Genomic DNA, 9,165 nt, shown 5'->3' with positions numbered 1-9,165 from the left:
TTAGAGACATATACACTTCTATATAGCCAAAAAACAGGAAATCATCATCATAAGGGAGGTAACAAGGGAAAAGAAAACATACAGTGAGGGGGAAAAGGGGTGGGTGGGGGATTCAGATTTTACGGGGGCCAGTTTCGAATTGCAGCCGTCCGTAGGTGCCCTTTGAGAGCGGTTTTGAAGGAGTCAAGGGATTCACATGTCTTAATGACCCTCTAGATAAAGGGCCCCTTTATCTAGAGATAAAGGGCCCCTGGGCCACCAACATGCAAAGGGCCCCCCTTGTTTTTGGAGACCTCCCTCTGGAAGCCTTATGGATAAACTGGGAGTTTAAACACATGGGTATATTGGTGGTGTATCAAATCTTGTGGACCAGACCCAAGATGCTGTACTCTGTCGTCAACCCTAAGCCATATTCCAGCCTGTCAAAGTCAATGTGTATCAATTCTAGCCTGGCTAATAAGCCAGACTAATATCACACAACACTGTCGCGGTATATTAGTCTGGGCTGGCTCCACTTGGATTTCATTTCCCGGGGGGCGGGTTCAAACATTTTCTCTTTGACGCAATTGGTCAGAGCTACTGTCAGTCAAAAGTCTCAAGCATTGAACGTCACTGTACCAAAGCCCGCCCATATTGCATACCGTGTCCCGATTGGTCCGACCTGTTCTCGGTTGTAGGAAAGAGGCGTGCTACTGAGCCTCGCCAGACCGTAATCCGCTGGTAGGCAATTTTGTTTTGCCAACGGCTGATTCGGTCTGGTTTATTAACCAGGCTATATCAATTCATTCATATAATACAATTTTGCTATTAAACAGAGCAAAATACCCTGCAGGCTCTCAGTTGTAAAAGGGACGGTCTCTATAAAACTGCCTTAATAAAGGCTGTTTCCTCCCATTTCCTCTGGGTTTTTTTTTAATCTCATGGTTCAATAACATTTGACTTTTTTATGGAAAGTGGGAGTCAGTGGGAGTGAGTATGATACAAATAGGCCTACACTAAGATTCTCCCCAATTTCCCTTATATGCCTGCAGCGCTAACCTACACCCTATTGAAAGCATTGGACTAGTTGGTTGGCTCGACCAGTATAATGCTCAGGACCACATGATATAATATAGTACTTTATTGTCAGTTCACACTGAAATTTGTCTTGCGACCCAGCAGCCAAGTATGCAGAAATACATATAGGCCTACACACATTTGACATAGCACAAAGAACAAAACAATATTACATACATAAAGACATGAAGACGAGCAATGGCCACCGCCTTACCCCATGCCCATGGCTACTACAACTCCTGATTAAGCCTCAAAGTCGACTGGTGGACAAAGTCTGACCTTATTGTATGCTGGTACACCATATCTCCTTCCTGAGGGTAGCAATATATATTCTCCATACAACACATGGTTAGTATTAGAGGTGAGAGAAGGATGAGGCTGGCAGGGCACTGTGTCAGGCACCCAGAACTTGAGGCAAGTAAATTGACCCTCTGGGAGCCAACCCAGGGCAAAGCCAGGAGGGGAAAGAAGCGTACCACCTATGTAGACGTGCTGCGGCACGACAGCTTGGCTGACAACACTGCAGAGCTCAAGAGTTGGTGTTGGCTAGACCTCACTCTCGCAGTATTAGAGGTGATATTCCTTGCTAACCTTAGGATGCTGTTATCATACACCACATACAGAGTTGGGGCTTATATGTAAAGAGAGGAGTTCAGTGGCACCTGAGAAGTCTGGGCACCTCGATGTGAAATTGTCTTCTTTTTTTCCTCTCTTTTTTTTCTTCAACAATGCAAAAGGGTTAAGAATAAAAGTATATGCTTTGGAAAATGGTCTCAAATTAGCCTATGTAAATCAACACACATGCTAATCAACACGCACAGTACATCATTGTCAAACCTAAATGTACTGTTGAATTTATTGTTGTAGCAATTTATAGAAGTTTAAATATTAGGGCTTAAAGGGATATTTCACTTTCAACTTTTGGTCATTTCACCACAGACAGTTTCTAAGTTGCTTCAGTCAGTATTTAGATATTTGATATTCATTTTAGCTGCCCTGCCCCCTCCCTATACAAACCCATTATAACTTAAAACTTAATTTTAACCATGATAGATTCATCGAAAACAACCAACCTATTTTCTGTTGACTGATAATGTCCTTCTAATATGTGAGGGGGCCATGGTTTTACATTTACTGTTTTCATTTATTTTTAATAATTATTTTTGATTTTGTGAGGAGAAGCTGCAGCTTGAGGAGCTGGGGAGCAGGAGGTTATTTTCCAAAATAATTATAAAAAATAAATGAAAACAGTAAATGACAATATCAGTCAAAAGAAAAAAGTTTAGGTGTTTTTGATGAATCTATCATGGTTAAGTTATAATGGGTTTGCATAGGAAGGGGGCGGGGCAGTTCAAATGAATATCAAATATCTAAATACTGAATCAAGCAACTTAGGAACTGCCCGGCGTGTTCACATAAGACTGAGTAGGCCTAGATGATGAAATGACCAAAAGTCTTTCTGAAAGTGAAATTAAATATTAAATATTCAAGCATGTATCAAATAATGTATATCCTATTAGCCCTAATACTTTACCTTATTTCCTACCATTTTGTCCACAGACCAATAGGCTTAATACATCTTAATTAAGGGCTCGCCATCACACCAGACTACCAGATAATAAACAGTGGCAGGCGCCCGTCTTGATGACATTTTACTGATTTACTGATGAATTCCTGTTCTGTTCTTTGTCTATATAGAAGTGTCTATTTGTACGTCTCTAAATGTTTTGATGAATTGAACATGGTGGACCCTCTTGTAAACAAGTGTAATGCTTAATTGGGTCGTCCACTCACAGTTAACAGCCTTTGTATTGAGTTTGTGCTTGAAATGTACTGTAATTCTGCAAACTGTTAATAAATATTTCAATCAATCAAAAAAAAAACCTCATCCACAAGCATTTGTAGTTCTTCGTTTGTCCACTTGAGGGCGACATGTTACAATGGGACCGTTTTGGGACTTGGTGATCTGAGCTGAGCTGTAGACTTAATTCACACGTAAGGTTGAGAACTTGGTTTGATTGATTGAGTGAATACTTTATTAGGCAGAAATGTAAACAGCAGGATGTATAGTCCGAGACATTTAGGCTAAAAGGCTACCGTTAACACAAAAAAGTCTTGGGGACTTGTTTACCTTGTGGTCCCAAATATTAAATTCATAAACATAGCATAAAAATAGCACAATAATACATACTATCAATAAAATAAAAAAGTTTGAGGGCAATACTTGCTGGCCTTTTGTACAACTATAGTCTATGTACAAAGGAGACAAGGGAAAAATATTGGCAGTGAATGTCACCTCCTTTCTATAGGAAAATTGAGTTTACCTCCCCTTGTGGTCTCCTGATATGGACTTTCAGGCCTGTTTGTCAGGGCATTCCATATTTTGGTACCAGATCTTTGTCGCTCTCTCTAGTATTGTGGCTGTGGGTGGGTGGGTGGGTCAGAAAATTGGAGTATTATCCAGATTTCGTTTGTGTGCTAGAAAAATTGGGAAAACGAGCCAATATTTGATGTTTGTTCTGAAGTAAACATCACAAAACAGAAAGTTTTTGTATTTATTTTCCTTTTTTACACACAAATGACAATACAAATATACAAAAAAAAAACAGTACAAGACAATTACTGATATAAAGAAAGCAAAACAACAATAACCTAAAACAACAAAACAAAAACAACAGCACTACTCCTCTTCAGCTCCATCCATTAAATGTGACAAATGATTGTTCTTTATGTATCTTATAAAACGGCCCCACACCTCCTGAAACATTTCTTGTTTGTCCTTAAGAATGTATGCAATCTTTTCCAAAGGTAAACATAGAGACAATTCCCTGAACCACTGTGTAATACTTGGTTTGTCTGGCCTCTTCCAGGTCAATGCTAAAAAAATAAAATAAAAAAAAACGTTTTATTTAAAGCCAATTCCTACTGTCGATCAGATTACCTGTATACTAAGATCCCCTGATCTTGGGTGTTACTCACTTTGAAGAAGTAGTTAAGTGGCCTACCTTTGAATAGTGGATGTCCAGTTATACTTATGGCCACTTAAGAAAATAATTAAGACATACATACAGATTTGCACTGGGCCCTAATAGTGCCCCGATTATCCATTGGGCCTACTTTGCAAAGGGAACCAGTTCATTCAATTTTAACACATCCAACACATCCATTATTTGACATTTGTACATATGGCCATAATATTTGACTCAGCATTGTTGCATGTCTTTTCTGTAAATGTTGTATTGAAAAACAATACAAATGTTAATCATCAAAATCTACAATGAGAGGCAATGGCACTATGACCCAAGTCTGGACTCATCCTGATGTTTATTGTATATTCGTGGCAATCTCACACACAACACACAACTATCTTTATCAAGTTTCCCCACGGTTATGATTTCACCAAAAGAAAACGTATTTTTGATTGGGCCTTTTGACCTAAAGGCTTTCAGCTTTCAGGAAGAAACCAAAAATACACAGGGAAAACATATTTGAATATACCAAAGACACTATCAAAAGCTGACTAGAATGTAGAGAAGAGAAGTGCCAGAGGGTGTGAAGTATGAAGAGGTGAGTTTTCAGATTGGCAGAAAATGGGAAATGAGTCTGAATGCAAGGTGGAGTTTACAGTTGACCGAGTGGCCAAGGCTCCAAAAAGTGGAAAAAGTCCAAAAATACCATTTAGGGTGTTTTATTTTTCCCCAATGTCGCATTAGTCACAGTGGAAAGGCCTTGAACAAACAAAAACACTAAAGACTAAACTAACTTACAAAAAAGACAGATGAAAATTAACTTGAAGGTGTGGTATATTTTCACACAACTAACCTCACTAAACGCACTAACTTAGAGAGAAATGAACTCTCTAGACTAAAGCAAACTGTAGTCAAAACCTTACATCAGATGATCGGATGAAGAACGCAGAGAGAGATGTGAAATGGCGGTCCCAGAGTTGTATTTATTCAAACCAAAGACACAGAGCTTCGCCTTAGACCCTGAGCCTGGAGCCCAGGGCCCCGGAGCGGCCAGCCCAAGACTACTCCTTCATTCACAACATGACATGATATAGGCTACTTTCAGGCAAAGGCAAAACAAGAACAATAAAAACCCAGCAGACAAGATACTGTGGCAGGCTAAAAAGCAAAAACCCTTCCATGAAGGAGAGCTCTCCCTCGGCTCCTCACCCAAACACGGTGAAATAGCACGGATTGGCATTTCCGTACATACATGCCTAGGAAGTTCTCCCATAGACTGTGGCGGAGGGGCGACAGAGAGCGACAAAGATCTGGTACCAAAATATGGAATGCCCAACTTGAGCCACGAGAGACACCACCGAGCGAGCTAAAGTAAGCGAGTTGCCGTGTCGAACGTTGCAAAGTTCAGTAGAGCCGGTCGAGTTGTGACCCAATAGCACAGAATCGTAAATAATGTCAAACACTTTGAAAAAGCACGGATTGGCAATTCCGTACACACAATACTAATGAAAGCCACACATCCAAAACTGTAGTAGTGCAATATGTCCGGATGTGTGGGTTTTCTAGGCATGTATGTACGGAATTGCCAATCCCTGCTATTTCACCATGTTTGGGAGAGATCGGGCTCGCCGTTACCCGGGCCATATAGGGAAGGTGTGTGTCACGGCTGTCACAGACAATCTGTCTGAAAAGGCAGCTAGATTGCATGCCTTTATGTCCACATTCTGGAGCGAGACACACACACGCACATTCACACGCACGCACATTCACACGCACGCACACACACACACACACATACATACAGTCGCGGTATCGCAATCTATACGATCTGACTTAAAAAGGCAGATCGCATTGCATGTTGCAAACATAGTGCGTCCAGCGTGTCTCTCTCTGCAAGCACGTGTGTGATGTGCGGTTAACAGACCTAAAGGTGTAGAAACAGACCTAGATCTACAGTATGCATGTAGAAATGTTGCATAATCATTCATAAAAAGCCCAAGTGTACCAAATTAGATTTGACATGTTATGACACTACAGTACATGTGTGTTGGATTGCCCATGGCATGTGGAGACTGTGCACGACTGGTGCAGTAGAGCAGGGGTTCTCAACCCGTGGGTCGCGACCCCTCGGGGGGTCGCCAAATTATTTTGGAGGGTCCCCAAATTATTTTCAAAAATAGCAGACCTACAATCTATGAGCTTGTAGATCTGCTATTTTTCAATGGCTAAATTATAACATAATGCTTAAAACACCAAAAGGGGTTCCCGCCCCAAAATGGGTTAAGGTTATTGTAGCAGTCAATTTATATTGGGGGTCGGGAGGGGGCGGGGCGGGGGTCCCGAGACATTGCCAAAGCATTTCCGGGGGTCCCCGGCCAAAAACGTTGAGAACCCCTGCAGTAGAGTAAGGCCTGACTCACACCTTCGCAACAGATTGATGTATAGCTGATGCATGAGACTTATTGACTGATGCAAGCTCACAATGCATTTCCAATGGGAGTCACAACATTTGTGTTGTATGAGGGGGTGGGGGGCAGTCGAAACACAGCCGAAAGCCGTACAACACAAATGTTGTGTCAAACCATGTGACTTCCATTGGAAATGCATTGCGAGCTTGCATCAGTAAACAAGTCTCTTGCATCTAGCATGCATCAATGTTGTATGCTAGATGCGAAGGTGTGAGTCAGGCCTATGTCATCACCAGCACCGGGTGCGAGCAACAACCGCAAGCCAGAAGGAAACACAAAATGTGTTCAATGTCAAACAGATTTGTCTCAATATATCGACTGTCTCTGGGTGCGACGCAATGACAGTTGTTTATATTCTCCCCTTTTTGCACACTGCACACGCACAATCCCACAATATTGTCATCACATGCCCAGTCATCGAAAAAGTGGGAGATGTAGGGCATGCCTTCTGGTGGGGAGTTGTGCTCAGTGGAGCACACCTCTCTGAAGTAGTCGGGTTGGAATCCCCCAATGTATGCCAATGTGTGCAAACTTCCATCATCCTCACACATTTTGTGCATCTTCTGGCAAATTATTTTCCAGCAGAATAAATGCGTTACAGACAGAAACAACAACGTGTAAATCCGATGAGTGCAATCTTTTTGACACCGTTTTGAAGGAGGCGCGGGTGTTCCAAAACCCATCAAGGATTTGTCACATTACAGTATATCCCTTTATCGCTCAGGCTATAGAGTGAATTCTTGAGAAGCTTAGGAGTGTTCCTTTATCAAGTCTCATAAGCCGTCCAACAATTGTGTGACATGTGCACAAAATCACTGCTCTTGCTCAATAATATCATTTTTACGATATGGGTTAATTGTCCTACATCTCAAGTTTAGTGTTTTAAATCCTCCCAAAAACTTGATTCCTAAGAGTTGAATGTGAGAATATTGACGACACTATACCCCTCTGAATGTGTTGCAGCAGTTAAATGTCTGTCTGTCTGTCTGTCTGTCTGTCTGTCTGTCTGTCTGTCTGTCTGTCTGTGCATGTTGACATGCTCATAACATTTAAGCTACACACCAAGTGATGTCTGTGTGTGTGTGTGTGTGTCTGTGTGTGTGTGTATGTGTGTGTGTGTGTGTGTGTGTGTGTGTGTGTGTGTGTGTGTGTGTGTGTGTGTGTGTGTGTGTGTGTGCATGCGCGTGCGCATACGTGCGTTTAGTGTGGAGGGTTGTACTTTCAAGTAAGTGAGTTTAATTAAAGATGAAAGTGCTGCTGCTGATTAATTGATGGAAGGTAGAATGTTCTACTATGCAGCTGAAAAAAACGGGGGGGTGCCAACCCACCAGTATGAGTTACAGAAATGTGATAGTTTGTGCTGAAAATTGGCTACCTTATAGACAGACATAAAAGCCATAAAACTATTTATATAATAACTGAGTGTTACATTTGTGAAAGCTTATGTTATCACCCATTTGAGTTTAAACGGGGAAACATGACTAATGAAGTAAGCTTTTTAAGAGCACATTGTAACCTACATATTTTCTTTTAAATATTCCAACTGTGAGGCTGAAGTGTATGCATTTCAGAGATACTTGACAGATATGATGATACATTTAGAAATTCTTGGTTTTACTTTAGTTTCTTGTGCCGTGGCAGTAGGTTACTGCTCATGCACGAGGAGACAATTCACAGCTGTCTTGCTGTTCTCATGATTGCACTACTTGTCTTTTTTATGTGCTCACTTCATCGCTGGATGCCACAGAGACATGTAGCGCCTCGGAAACTCTCATCTATGAAAAATGAAATAGCGGCCTCTCTCTTCAACCATCATCTTTCTTTCTTTTTACCAGGAGATTATAGAGGAATGCACTGTAAAATCCTGAGTGGTAATCTAACTCTGACTGTGTAAAAAATGCATTTGTACACAGTCAAGAGTTTCAAACGGATCAAATAACACATCAGGTTTTTATATAGTGTGGGAGAGTGGGGCATGGCAGAGATGACATGGCTTGTTGGACCATCCTATCTTCACTGAACTGAAGACATTCTCAACTCCCAAGGCAGCAACTTAAACACTTCCAGAGCTCCCTCCATAAGTACAGTGCTTCCATTTACATCTGTCAAGTGGCCCTGACTCACTTTAGCTCCTTGCTTCAAGATGAAAGAACATCCGACAGCAGTGGCGTGCACAGATAGACACTAGGGGGTGCTAGAGCACCTCCTGCCCCTTTGGCAATGTGCCCTTTTGAAAAAAAATAAAAATAAAAAACCTTTTTTTTTTCTTTCTTTTTTTTGATTTTTCAAAAATAGCAGACCTACAAGTTCATAGCGCGCCACTCGGTGGCGCGCTATGAGCTTGTAGATCTGCTATTTTTCAATAGCTAAAGCATAACATAATGCTAACACCAAAAGGGGTTCCCGCCCAAAATAGATTAAGGCAACCGGCCGGTTCCACGCGCTGCACAAGGTGCCCTTTTTTAACTTGAGCACCTGCCCCTCTAAATGTCTGTGCACGCCACTGCCGACAGAATTATATTGTCACCTCTATAATGGGTGAGGTGTCAGGAAGTCGAAACATTATGTTCTCAACATTGTTTTTCCTTTTTCCTTTCAGAGTACAAAATACGATTGTTCATCGATTACCAAACATAGCTGAGGTGCAGAGCCTTAAGAGAATGACAATAGAG

This window comes from Electrona antarctica (genome assembly GCF_951216825.1).
Source record: "Electrona antarctica genome assembly, chromosome: 3".
NCBI lineage: Eukaryota > Metazoa > Chordata > Actinopteri > Myctophiformes > Myctophidae > Electrona > Electrona antarctica.
Note: the sequence above shows the minus strand (reverse complement) of the source record.